This window comes from Triturus cristatus, chromosome 7 (genome assembly GCF_964204655.1).
Source record: "Triturus cristatus chromosome 7, aTriCri1.1, whole genome shotgun sequence".
NCBI classification, from domain to species: domain Eukaryota; kingdom Metazoa; phylum Chordata; class Amphibia; order Caudata; family Salamandridae; genus Triturus; species Triturus cristatus.
Window position 1 is genome coordinate 1,526,157,591 of NC_140590.1, and position 14,873 is coordinate 1,526,172,463.

At 44.2% G+C, this 14,873-nt stretch overlaps 1 long non-coding RNA gene across 1 annotated transcript in view; it reads left to right on the top strand.

The window, feature by feature from the left end:
* The window catches only part of LOC146812306 (uncharacterized), a 41,739-nt gene that overhangs the window by 16,722 nt on the left and 10,144 nt on the right, over nucleotides 1-14,873 (top strand). Inside the window, exon 2 of the long non-coding RNA XR_014965900.1 lies at nucleotides 11,944-12,086. This is a non-coding gene — a long non-coding RNA (uncharacterized LOC146812306). The remainder of the gene's footprint in view (nucleotides 1-11,943; nucleotides 12,087-14,873) is intronic.

Below are 14,873 nucleotides of genomic sequence, written 5' to 3' on the forward strand. Positions count from 1 at the left end.
AGGAACCCTATGTATTTCTGAAATTGGAACAAGACCTGGAGTTTAGAAACAGTGGTTATTTGTGCATCTCTGAATTTGTGGGTACCCATATTAGCAGGTGAATTAGAGGGAATTGCTCAAAATGACTTATTTGTTTATACATTTTTTACATTTGGAAGGCAGAAATGCATAGAAAGAAAAATAGTAATAACACTTCTTTTACTATTCTGTGTTTCCCTAAGTCTCCCAATAAAAATGGTACCTCACTTTGTGGGTACGCCTAGTGTCTGTGACCGGAAACTGCCCAAAACGCAACGTGGAAACATCACGTTTTTCCAATGAAAACATACCCTATTTTCGCAATGTGCCTAACTCTGAATTTTGGGCCCGAGCTCAGCCGGCACCTGGAAAAACCTAGCAAACCTGTACTTTTTTTTTTAACTAGACAACCTGGGGAATTCGGCTTGAGTGGCTTTCCCCAGGTTCTGTTACCCATAATCCCTTGCAAGCCTCACTTAGTACCCCAAAAAATCCCACCACTTTTTTCTCACATTTCTGGGAAGGAAAGTTCTGGAATCTGCAGGAAGCAACAAACTTCTACCCACCCAGCAATCCCTCAAGTCTCAAGATAAAAATGATACCTCACTTGTGTGGGTAGGCTTAGTGCCAACGACCGGAAACAGCCCAAAACGCATGGTGGACACATCACATTTTTCCAGTGATAACTGCCCCTTTTTGTGCAATGTGCCTAGCTGTGGATTTTGGGCCCTTGCTCAGACGGCACCCAGGAAAACCTAGCAACCCTGTACATTTTTTAAAACTAGACACCCAGAGGAATCCAGGATAGGGTGACTTGTGTGACTCTCACCAGGTTCTGTTACCCAGAATCCCTTGCAAGCCTCAAACTTTGTAAAAAAAAAAAAAAAAAAATCCTAACATTTCTGTGATAGAAATTTCTGGAATCTGCGGTGAGACACAAACTGGCACCCACCCAACATTCCCCCAAGTCTGCCGATAAAAATGGTACCTCACTTGTATGGGTAAGCCTAGTGCCTGCAACAGGAAATGGCCCAAAACCTATTATGGAGATATCAAAATTATGTATCTCGAAACAACCTGGTTTTGCTAGGGAGTCATCCACGTTTTTGGTCCCAGGCTAGGCGGCCATCTAGGGAAACCTACCAAACCCAGACATGTCTGAAAACTAGACACCCGGGGGGAGTCCAGGGAGATGTGACTTGCGTGGCTCCCCTAACGTTTTTCTACCCAGAATGTATTTATTTATAAAGTTTTATATAGTGCGAACGTGACCCACGAGGGTATCAGAGCGCTTTACAGTATAAAACATAAGAGGGTGATGTAGTATACAAGCAATTGAAATGTGTCATTACATACAAAAGAGATATAACAAACAGGTGACCCGGAATCAGTAGGACATTGCACAATATATAGTTATTGAACATTAGCTGGTGGTGCTAATAAACATACATATAATATACTCCTTCGATTCACCATGGGTAAGAAGTATTTGGATAATTTAGTAGATCCGAGGCCAACTAAGCTTTACACTAAATACAGTTATTGAGCATTAAGTGGCTGTGGTAATAATCATACATATAATAGTCTCATTCATTCCACCGGAGGTAGGCAATGATATGTGGCTCGTATAGGTGACTCGGTGTCAGCCTAGAGTTCAGGCTTAGGAAGTGAATTTGTTCATTAGTAGTATTTTTACTTCTTTTTTTAATGCGGTAAAGGAAGATATTCCATGCACCGCAGGAGGTAAGGAGTTCCACATCTTTGGTTCAATCCCTGAGAAAGCTCTGCAACCAGTTCTCTTCTTATGGAAAGATTGTGGTTTCAGAAGTAAAGTACTCGCACTACGAAGTTGTCTGCAACCTCCCAACCTTTCTTGCTTTAGAGCTAAGTAACTGGGTGTATTGTTAAGTTGTGCTTTATGGGTCATGCGGGCTACCTTTAGGTGTATTCTTGCCTCGTAAGGAAGCCAGTTCAGGGCTTTCAGGGTCGGAGAGATGTGGCTATTTCTTTTAATTCCTGATACCAGTCTAGCCGCCGCATTAAGTGATGCCCTCAGCGGAGCCAGCTTGTATTTGGGGAGACCGCAGAGTGGTGCTTCCATAATCTAGTCTTGGTAGCACTAGGGCCTGCACTGCCTTTTTTAGGTCGGCCTGAGGGAGGAAGGGTTTCAGTTTCCTTAGTATATTCAACTTGTGATTAGCTCCCTTGGTGTCATTAGAGATGTGCGACTGCATATTTAGGTGTTTGTCTATGGTGATTCCTAGGGATTTTGCTGAGTCAATGATGAGGGGAGCACAGTCAAAGGAGGTTAGGTGTTTTAACCATAGGTCTATCTTAGTTGTGTGATTCGGTGGAGAGATGAGAATGAATTCAGTTTTTTTGGTATTCAGCATGAGGTGGTTGTTAGTGAGCCAACTTTGCGTGTTCAGTGGAATAGCATTGAGGGAAATGAAGTCTTCTGGAGTGGACATTTTCAAATACAGTTGGGTGTCGTCCACATACAGGTGATATAGAATGTTCGCTGATTTCAGTGCGTTCGCCAAAGGTTCCATTAGTAGGTTGAAAAGAATGGGTGCTAAGGCTGATCTCTGAGGGACACCCAGGGTGACCACAGAGGGTTGCGAGAGTGAGTTCTTCATCTTGATTCTTTGTGTTCTGTTACTTAGGAAGGAGGAGAACCATTGCAACACTGTGCCCGCGAGGTCCATCCTTCGTTCCAATAGGGACAAAAGGTTGTCATGCTTGACCGTATCGAAGGCGGAGGATAAGTCAAGAATTATCACTAGGCAGGACTCGTTGCGGTCAAGCATTTTTAGTATGTCGTCCATAATGTGAGTGAGTGCAGATTCAGTGCTGTGACCTTGACGGAAGCTAGATTGGTGACTAAGAGGTTGTAATTCTGAATATGGTTGCATAATTGAGTTTGTACAAATTTCTCCAGCAGTTTTGCCAAAGTGGGGATGTTGGTTATAGTTCGATAATTGTTGAGATCAGATGGGGTGGTGTAAGCTTTCTTTAGTATAGGTGTGACCTGCCCTATTTTAAGACAGTCCAGAATGGCGTCTTGTCTCAGAGAGCCGTTTACAATTTCAACCCATAGTGTTAGGATAGTTGTTTTTAACATTTTGAATAGGGCAGGAGTCAGGGGGTCAGAGAAGTGATTGGAGGGGTTGATTGCTAGAGTGTTATTGATTATTTGTTGCAAGATTGGCGAGAAGGTGTGCCATGAGGCAATACTTTTTTTTTTTACTTCCCCTGGCATATTAAAGTGGACTCTTGAGTCGTGCGCCACAATTAGTATCTTGGGCCATAAATTGTGGGAGAGCCTTCTTGGAATGGATGTCGAGCTCGAAGGCCTTAGTCTTTTCATGGAAGAAATTGGCAAGCACATCACCGGTGGGTGTAGCCAGGTCATTTTGTTCCCTAGAGTTAGTTGTGTTGCATGCTTGTTGTTTGACGATTTCAAAGAGTTTTTTGGACGGTTGATTGCTTTGTTCAGCTGGGTTCTGAAAAAGTCTGCCTTTGCCTTAAGAATCTTCTGCAAACCTCATTTAGCTTAAAAAAACACGTTTTCCTTACTTTTCTGAGTGAGACGGTTGTGAAAACACTGCTGGCACAAATTTCCCCCCACCCAGCGTTCCCCCCCCCCCTCCCCAGTTTCTCGATAAAAATGGTTCCTCCCTCGTGTTGGTGCCCAAAGCAGTGTCAGCCCAAAAACGTATGGTTCCCCCCTCAGTTTTTCATTTTTATAAGTTTTTAGGTTCTCTGCTTTAGAAACCCGCCCAAGTGAGGTAAATCTTTTTCAAGAGACCGAGGGAAACGCTTGGTGGTGGAAAATCTGTGCCGGTGCAGAGATCTGACAAAGTTTCCGCATCAAAATGTAAGGTAAGTGTGAATTGTTAGCTAAATTTGAGGTTTGCAGTGGATTCCAGGTAATAAAACACTGGAAGATCCACGCAAGCCACACTGCCAGCCAAGCGCCATCCATGCATACCACCAGCCAAGGACCATCCAAGTACATCGCCAGCCATGCGACAGTCTACGCACACCGCCAGACATGATCCATCCACGCAGAGCGCTAGCCAAGCGCTGGTCCATGCATACTGCCAGCCAAGCACTGGTCCACACACACCGCCAGCAAAATTCAGATTCACACACATCCAGCCAGCCAAACACCAGTAAACACAGATCGTCAGCTAAACTCCAGTTCTTACACACACACAAACGTTTGCTAGTGTCTAGTGGTTTTCTGCCCTGCTTGGGAGCAGGTGTACCTAAAAATATCGCTGATCTGCTCCAAGGGGGCAATAAGCAGCCAAAATGTGTTCACATAAAATAGGGAGCAACCCTTGCCTAAGGGACCGCTCCCTGACATACCAATAAACTTATCCCTAATGCTTAGTGTGCTTTCTGCTGCCCCCGGGGGCAGATAGGATGCAGAAAGACTGAGCCAAATTGTGGGAGGGGTGGGGGCAATATAATGCACATTTAAGGCAGCCCCCACCCCGAAGTTTTCACAAAAACAATCCCTGGTGTCTAGTGGGCTTTCTGCCGCCCCAGGGGGCAGATCGGGGGTGACAACCCCCACCTGCCTCCCGAGGGGGCAGGAATACTGTACTTTTTGTTTTGGGGGGGGGGGGACAATGGCATGCCCATTGTAGGCAGTCCCCCACCCCTCTTATGAAAAAATCATCCCTTGTGGATAGTGGGCTTTCTGGCCCCCTGGTGGGGCTGATTGGGGGCTATTGGCCCCATCTGCACCCCAGGGGGCAGAAAGACTGCCAATGTTTGAGGGGTGGGTCCATTATAATGCCTATTTAGGGCAGCCCCCACCCCTCAGTTTAAAAAAATCCCTGGGGTCTAGTATGCTTTCTGCCCCGAGGGGGCAGAACGTGTCATTTTTGGCTTGGGGTGGGGGCATTGGAATGCCCATTGTGGGCATCCCCCACCCCTCATTTATAAACAAAGAAACAACCATCCCTGGTGCCTAGAGGGCTTTCTCCCCCCTGGGAGGCAGATAGGGGGGTAGTAACCCCATCTGCACTCCGGGGGGGGGAGCAGAAAGACTTGCTAATTTGTGGGAGGGGGGTTAAATATAGTGTCTATTTAGGGCAGCCCCCACCCCTTAGCATTAAAAAAAAAATCACTATGCCCACATTATTATAGGGGGAGTAAAGGCCTTTGACCAAGGGGCTGCTCCCCCCTCCCTGGTGTCTAGTGGACAGATCCCTGCTCGGGGGCTTGCAGGGATCTACTAGGTAGATTCTCCCCTTTCCAACGATAACTCTCCTGTGTGATTCGGTGCTCGTGAGGCTGCGATAGCTCCACGAGCACCGAAGCTCTGAAACGAGGTAATGTCAGCGTGCCATGCACATAATTGTGATTACATAGGGGGAAAAATACCTCCGGAGGTTGGGAAAGCTCTTCCCCACCTCCTGAGGAGAAAAAAAACAGCAGAGGATTGTACGATAGTGTGCTGAGGATGTAACGGTTATGTCCATGACACAGCAGCGCTGCAGCCATGGTTGTAACCGTTACATCCATGGCACCGAACCGGTTAATGTATGCTGTTAAAAAAAAAAAAATAAGATCATAACTAAGACATCGGACACCACTTTTCCCAGTGAACCAGTCAGGCCTCCATCTTTGATCGGTGGCTTATTACCATACCTGTCTCCGGCCTACTGTGTGGAGCATAACCTGTGCAATATAAGCACTGTTTTTCAGAGAAAGCACACCGCATCTGCCCTGTCAAGCCTGTTTGGGGGCCGGGGAGAGGAGGATGGGTGGTTTGATGAACATGTGGGCAGAGCCAGCGCGCCTCTCTCGGTAGTGCTTCTTGGAGATCTTTTGCTTTTGATCGCATTAGGTCTGTATTATAAAGCGAGACCTAAAAAGGTGTGGACATAAATATTTTGCCTTTCAGCAGCCCTGGGAGTGCCTTGGCTTGCCTAATATGCAGGAACTTTACTGGCAAACCTGTGCCAGCACATTATGCCACACTTTGCTTCCCTGAAAAACATACCATGGCTATTGCCTGGTTTAACTCTTCTTGTAGATATCCAATCTGCCTCCCACATCCATCTCTGTTTAGGAAAGGTGATTAAAGCTTAGTTGTCTTTCTAAAGGGTCCCAGCAACCAGACTCCGCTACAAATTAATAATGAATGCTTGCTCTTATCTTTTTTATTTTTATTTTTCCGCTCATCTAAAAAGTAAGCAGTAAGTATGGACAAATACACACATTTAATACATTTTTTTTTTTGTTTCTCTATGTTGTCAGTTATGACTACAAGCACAGTAGCTGTACAAATTGACAGCACAAGAGATAAAACCGTCAGCCCAGGTTATCACTCATAAGCTTTGTACCAATCACTGTACATAAAACAGTGCTGGACCCGAACTTAGTTTAGTGACGGGTCAGGATTTACGGATTGCCACCCTGTGGTAGCAGAATACAGGTCTCTTACTGAGCATCACTGGAGTGAATACCAAATTATCAATCTGGGTATTTACTGTTATGTCGTCGTAACAGTAGGATGCTTAGGGTTTTCCCACTGTTGCTATGTCTTAAAGGAATTTCAGGCTGCTCTGGCGAGGCCCTCAAAGAGCACACCTGAGCAGCGCTGGCTCTATGCTCCAGTGGGGAGCGGGACACACAGCCTCCAGTGGGGAGAGGTAAGGAAGAGACAGAGTTTGGTGCAGAGGGCGGCAGGAGGCTAGCTATTTCTTCTTTGTTTTCTTTGTTTTCATCTTGAACTTGTAATGTTATTTGTGGCTCCCATTTTACTCAGGTTTCTGAGTGACATTATCAACTGGAGCATACCCCTAGTTGATTATTTGATATTCCTCTGAGTCACCCCTTTGATAAACATCCCAGTAATTCCCTGTTACCCATTTAGAATTCTGTGTACTGGACATGGCGCTCTTTGAGAGCTATTGGTGCGAATGCAGGATTCGGGATCCCGTTATTCATCGCTAAGACGCAATCATACAAAAAAAAGTTGTTTGTACAACTGTGATGTCACCAAAGGAAGTGCTGATTGGGTTCTTGAGGGAGTCAGCAGTACATCAAGTATTTGATTGTTTTTTATTTGGTTGGAAGACGGGCAGTAAATGTCCAGGGCAGTGAAGGATGGTCAGAAGGACACCAGTTATTGTTTTGTTATCTGTGCATGGGAGAGGAAGCTAATCAGAGGTTGGTTGGACATCAGTTTAAAAAAAAAAACAACAATTGAATGGTGGAGGGGATGTATGTCTTTAAGATAGCTGGGGTGGGTTGCACGACACCGGATGTGTTGTGGCTGAGGGAGACGAGGCCATGCTGTGCATGCTTCCTCAGGACTTCTTTAACCCTGCACTGCTCATGTTGCCAGGTAAAGTCACTGCGAGTGGCACAGTCACATTGGGACCAAAAATTGTCCCAGGCAACACAAAAAAAGTGGCCCGCATTCACGGAGTGCAATCTTTCACAAAACATTTCTTGGTCAGTATCAGTGTGCTAATTTTGTGAGAATTGTGTGGTACACTAAGCATTTTAAATCTTGAAGGGTGAGTAGCATTGGTGAAGACTGGAAACACTATAGTTGTAAAAACTGAAAACATACTGTGTGTCAACTCCTAGTGCAAGGTTGTGGGCATTTCCTCTCCCAGTTAACTGTGCCCACGACCCTGATTATCACATAAATCAAATCTTTAATTTACACTGGTGACTCGCCTTTGTTTCTGCCCCCGTTTTTATTTTTACAATACCTGCAATGAATTACAATCTATTAGCTACTATTGATACAATAAAAAAAAATATGCCTACCTTCGCTGTAGCCAGTGTCAGTAAATCTGTCTTAATGGCTGGCATAGGCGCTCGGAGGCAAAGGAGATATAAAATTGGAAGTAGGAGAGATTATCTGAAGTTCTCTCAAAAAATACATTCTCTGTGTTTGTAAGAGTTTAAAAATCAGCCATTAAAATCTATAACTTCCAAACTCTTTCAAACAGCCTTCCCTTTTTTCTAGTCTTCAAGAGCAGAAAGGGTGGGGGGGCCTTGCGAGTGTAAATTGTTATGTCACCGTACAGGAAAAGCAACAGAAGAAGCTGGCCTGGTTGCTTTAGAGACAAGTGCAACTGGCAGACAGTACATGGCCATTCAGCATTGGCCATATTTGAGAAAAAGTTGATAGCTTTCTTCCCTGTTTCCAGTCCTGCTTAGCAGGTGAAGATGGCAACTCCGGTGCTGGGCATGGCAGGTTGTGCTATGTAGGGGTTCCAAGGAGGCAATGCTTTGGGAGCTGTCATCTCAGCAAGAAATTAGGAGCTGGCAGTGTGTCAAAAGCAGCCCGTAGGTGAGGTGTCAAGGTAATGGGTAGGAGGCAGGTGTGGATTTCAGCCATCAACAGGTCATTGAGGCAATGGGTGGGCGAGGTATGTCCATCTCCAGGTGACAGGCAGTGGATGCAGACAGGCTTCTGCTCTTTCTTGGTTTGACCTGTGTCGGCTACCAACCACATTTTAATGTTCAGAGATGTTTTTCCTCTAATAATATCATAGAAGGATAGGGAGAGTCTCATGATGAGTAGCATGGTCTGGTGATGTAGTGGGCTAATGCATCCACTGCAAGGATCTGTGTTCGACCTCATGGTCACCGCTTTAATCTCTGACCATTACACTCAGCCTTTCATAGTACTGAGGTTGATAAAATGAGTACCACTGAGTTTGGTACAGTGCAGGAAAAGAAGGGAATCCAGCTGGATCGTGGATTAAAATTTGCAAATGCTGGACTGCATTCAGCAGTGCTCGCAGGTTGTCTGCTTTCAGTTCGGAGGAGCAATCTGCAGTGGGTGAGGGAGGTTTCTTATTTTGATGTCCAGCATGGCCCATCAGAAATGCCTCACTTAAAGAGCCATCACCTCTTCTTATATTGATATCTCATCATGGCTGGGAGCTCTCTGGAGGCTGATACCTAGATGCCAGTGCAATGGAGGGATCTAAAGGTGTGCAGTGTGTTATCACTTCACAAATGCTTAAGAGAAACTATAATTCGGAAACCGGTTATTGACTTTGTTCAACTCCTGTATGCAAGCGACATGCATATATACTTTTTTTTTTATTTAAATTTCTTTTGTAGAGCTATTGGTCCCAGTGTAAAGAGTCAGAGAGGTATACATCACACTCATATCTTGTACACAGAGAATGAATCATTCAACTGTGTAAATCAATATATTGGAAATTACATAAAACAATGAGAGTAACAAGGTGTAAAAGTCAAATGTCTTCTATATTGGTTGCCACCATATGTTAAGAGTACTTGGCCTGGAGAAACACAGCCAACTTTTGCTTCCCAAAGAACCCTTTTTTTTTTAAACAATACTTTTCTAAATCCATGCTTTGTACTTTGCATGCAACTTCTTGATGCTGGTTCGATAGCGCACTGTGCTGCATTGGAAGGATTGTATGAATTATCTAGAGTCACTAGATTTATGCGATTCGGTGGCTGCTGCATTTTCCTCGTTTGCCATTTAATCCATCATTCACTCCATAATCTGCACATTTTACCCCCAAAAGTTGTTCCTAACTCTATTGGGTCAAAAGTTACTAAAAGCGTGGCAAGACGTGTTCCTGCACATTGGTAGGCTTCACAAAGGCTGACTGCTCATCTCTCAGTTGTTCTATTGTTGTATTTTATTGTTAAACTGATACTAATAAGATTAAACGCTTGCCCAGACAGGTTTCCAATGTTAAAAAATTTAGAAAAAACTGAAACAATGCTGTAACAACCTCGTTATGCACCATAATTTGCATTTTCTTGCCGCATAATTTGGTCCTTTCCTGACACATAATTCCAATGGTCCTGATTATAATTTATGCACTGCAAGTTATCAAAGGACTGACGTCCATGACAAAAGAAGTTACTCACAGAGCTATCTACATAAAATATATCTGTGATCTGCAAGCTATATTTGTTTTTGCAGTAGACACACTAACCACATGTTCTAGTTTATGATGTCAACACTGTGACTAGAAAGAACACGAATCTCTCAAGCAAGGGCATGTCACTCTGAAAAACTAGGCATGTGCTAGTAAATTAAATATTACAATTTAGGCTGGCCAGTCCGATGTGAAAATGGCGGCAACACCTGACCTTCCAGCGGGGCCTCTCCACCATTCTGCACCCCCTCCAACTATGACCTTAGTGCAAAGGCCTTGCGGAGAAATGGTCACATGATAACATTGCTTTAATTTTGGGCAGGCTGGCCCCATGGGGACAACGTGATAATGATCCAGCAGGAGCAAAGCAACCCCAGGCCTCTCAACGACACCTCTGTACACAACCCCCTTCCCCCACTCACCATGGACTGAACGTGAAACCCCGGTGGGGTTGGGATCAGGTCAAGGACGCAGCTTCTGGACCGGCTAAATGGTGGAGTGGGGAGGAAGGAGAGCAAAGAGAAATGGTGCAAAGGCCCCATCATCAACTGGCCTCTTAGCATTTTCACACTCCTCCCTCCCCCCTCACCATGGCCTCAATGTAGCAACTGGTGGAGGAAGGGTAGAGAAAGTACACTGCTTAAATGGGGGAAGGCGGCCCCACAGGGCCAAGGTGAAGGTGCCAAACCCTCAATACTGGCAAACGATGACGCTGCAAGCTCAAGCATCCCCCCCCCGTATATGGTGTCCGGCGCGAGGAGGTAGCGATACACAGACTCCCCGGTTAAGAACTACAACGAATTAAGAAGAAGATTATAACTGATTAAACTTTGATTCCGAAGTTTAATTGAACAACGGGCCAAAATCCTTAACAGGGCACCTCCTTGAGTCACAGGATCGTGTGACCTGGAATTATCGTCACACTTTATACCGCTATTGAGAACAGTATTCAGTCGCATGTACTATTTTACGGAGGCGACGAAACACGTGTTGGCTTGATGAACTACTGTCAAAAGAGGAATATTAAAGAAAGAAACCACAAAGAAAGAAGCAAAAGTCTAACTCATTTTGTTTCATGTCGTAAATAATCTTGCATTTATGCTAACTGATACTTTACGTGTGCTTGGGTATACCTCTTTGATCCCCCCCCCCCCTCCTCTAAACTTAAATGCGCCTCTAGCCTCCCTGGTCCGTCTGGCCCCATATGAAAATGGCCTGAGCAAGTAGACATGGCGGTGGGGCTGGGAGGGGGATGTGACAGTAGGGCACTGTGGGAAGTTGGCAGAGGCCCTAAAAAAAGACAGCACTCGGCTGTCACTCAGGCGTTGGCCCATGCCCAATTGCCCACTTTGCCAATCCGACCATAGCGAGTGGCCATTCGTAACATAACATTATACAAGAGTAACTTAATAAAGATATGTTTTTCACTTTAGAGTCCTGAGTAACATTCAATGGACAGCAGAAGCAAAGTCACTCAGAACCCCGTGGTACAAATAAAAAATCCACGTTATTCATATTTTCCAATTTGTCATTCCAAATTTTCGCATCTGTCACTCTAAACACACTCAAGGTGGGCAGACACCCACAGCCTCGGACTGCTAGATGCTTGTTTCTCACTTTCACTCAATTTAAAATGCGAGCAAACAGTAGTCACCGTCTGCCTTCTAAATGGCGGTCAGTCAACTTGACATACAAGATGCTAATGTTTTTAGATTTTTCTATAAAGCAAATTTTGTAATCTCACAAATTTAATAGCCACCATGCTCATCTTTTCTTCCTAATGCCCTTCTTAATGTAAAACCCACAACTACTTGACCTGTATTTTTCCACAGTTTTAGCTCTATTTCAGCACATTGTCGTAGACTTTATATTCTGTCCTGCCAACTACCCCGTAGCAGCAGGTGCAAATCTAGCAGAATTGTTCAGACAGTAGGGCGGAGGGGTTGGCTAGTTCTTTTACTAATTCTTTTGTTCCATGGTATTAAAATATCACATATTTTTGAAGGTCAGTAAAGCTGGACAGGGCTGTGGACAACAGATGCATAAACAAGACTCAGATATTCACACTGCATCAACTGGCTCCATTCCTGTAGCAGTATTTCCAAGTCTTGTGCATCACCTCAGTGGTGCGCATGCAATAGTTACAAGGTAATTACCTGAATAAAACGTATCATTTATAATGAAAGAGGCTCAGTAAGCTATTCAGTACACCTTGGGTCAAATCCACTAAAGACAGCAGTGTGTAGACTGTCACAGGGGAGACTTCAGTGTTGCTACACTGTAGAACACCACATCCTTTACATTTCAACTACAACCAACCTCACAATTGTACACTTGCATCACTTAAACCCTTTGCTTTCTAAAACTTACACACCCACTTTATACTTTATACTACTACCTACACCAAGTATAGCAAAAGTAATACGATTTAACACTATTCTCCTTACATCAACCCTTTACACACAACCTGACAACCACCTACACACATTACCACATTCACCTTATCCTCCCTATGCTACCACCCACACGCATGGGACCCATGGTTATGTCCCTTGTGGCAGCAGCAACACTTCTTACTGCCTAACACCTGTTGTTTTAAACAGAAGGTCATTTGAGTCCCCTAAACCAAGACCAGGCACCACTGCAGCCTACTGCATTTTCTACTGTGAATTTGTTTTCTCCTCTCCTTTACTGGCAGAGTCCTAAAACCAGTGTCAGAGTCTGCACTCTACATCAATTGCTTCACGCCACAGTGCAATTTACACCCTTCTCAACTTGCAGACATGGACCCAAATATGTACTTCAATAATATCTACACACTTACCTCCACCCAAGTGCATGCTGATTTCTCGCCTTCCCCTAGACCAATTGTGTCACCCACAGTTCACAGACTAGGTAGTAGAGATTCATAGGATCCCTAGAACATGCACATGGAACTTACTCCCCTTCACATATCTAGACCCCAGACTACACCGCGACCTACACTTTCCACTACATATCTCCTACACTACCTTCAGTTTCCTTCACCATCTTCTACACCCTAATTGATTATCTACATCCTACCCTTTACTACAGTACGAATACCCACACTCTGTCAAATGGCATGCACCATCACCAGACATCCTACACAATCTACACCACCACCTGTACTCTTCACCACCTGCAACTACTCACCATATTTCCAGGCGCTACACCCTACCCATCCCACTACACCACAGTCTGATCCCTCCACAATATCTGTGCTCTGCATCAGCAGCCCAGCCAACGTGGCCGCCTTCTTTTCACAAATAAGCCGGCTGTGTCCTCACCAAGACCAAGAATTAGCAGTAACCACTACTAATGAATGCCACTTCCCTTCACTCCTGTAGCCCACAATTTACACAAATACTTACACCCACTGCACAAAACAATATGTACAATGCATCAACATTTCTACCTTCTGGACACTTTTCATACAACTATCTCTTTTTAATATAAAAAGATATTCCTGTAAAAAAATTATTTTTGATAAAATACCTATGTTATACAATACCTATGAGTCCCTCTACATTGCTAACATTCTGAACTAAACCTGCGTCATATAAAACAATGTATTGTCACATATATTAGTCACCGACCGGTCACTCACTTTTATCTTCCAATACTGTCAAATTTAAAAGGCTTGTATTGCACCTCCAGGTTCCATGAAGAATAGAGGAAGCGCACTCGTTTTTAGTGAATCAAAAAAGTAATTCAGTTTGAGCAATATATGGGTGCAGCCGAGTAGATCCCCCTGAGTAGGGATTGAATCTGGCGAAAGCACGTTCTGACCAAGAGCGTGTCACTCGAATTGCACTCCGGTGGAGAAATCAATCATGCGATGGTGATTGTAAGTTTATTCATGTAAATAATTCCAGTAAATTCTTTAGGAAGGCGTTTCTTCAAAAATATTCCAACATCACAGACGAGTATATTTCAATTCATAACTCGATGTAGCCCAATGCATTTCGGGCCAATGTGGCCCTTCATCAGGGGCAGCACTAAAAATGAGAGGATACAAGGAAGCAGCTTTAATCTATACATTCCTAAGTAATGCAAGCTCTGAAAACATTAATGGGAAACTGAAAAGCAAGTCTTAATGGGTTGAGTGGAGATTTATCATGCGGTATGAGAATGAGTGCTGGTGGATGAAGAGAGTGACGAACAGTGCAGGATAGGTACATGCAAGTTGAGGCCAAAACGAGACTACAAGGTGTCTGCTGCGATTTTGTTGCGTAAGTAAAAACCAAGAGCATCCAAAGTGTGCGAGGCGGGTGAAAAACTCAGGGAATATCTCAAAAAGTGAGGTAAATTCGTGAATTCAAAGAGCTGAAGAAATACCCCAGTGCCAAGAAGAACAACAACTGTGTTAGAACTCGGTAACCAAGAATGCTCGGTCGTGAATACGGTAAACATTGAACTAACGTGAAAAAGGACTGAAAGGTACATGAAAGTACCGGGTACTGTGTGAAACACTTACGTGATGCAGAAAAACCGGGTCGGTAAAGGCTGGCGTGCCACGGGGTTGCGGCGTTTCAGAAGTGTGTTAAGTGTTCAACGCGAATTGAATTTAAATGTGTCACGTAATCGCCGTAGCGAATAGGATAGGGCTGGAGCCTGTCAACCAATGGTATGGACTCATGCTAGTGAGAGTAACGTCGATTAGTGTGTAAGTGAAGGAAAAGGATAGGTGCATCATGCAGTATTACGGTCCAATCACGAGGTGAAAGTACAAGCCGGAAGTAATGTACGTCTTGCGTATACAATAATAGGAACTGCAAGGAAAACAGACTCGTAGTTCGAAGAACAATACATGGTAGAAAATGTAAATGCTAAGATAAGAATGCCGAATGTTCACGAGTCAAAACCGGCATGTATGAAGTGACTAAAAAGATAACGAGAAAAATATCAATGCGG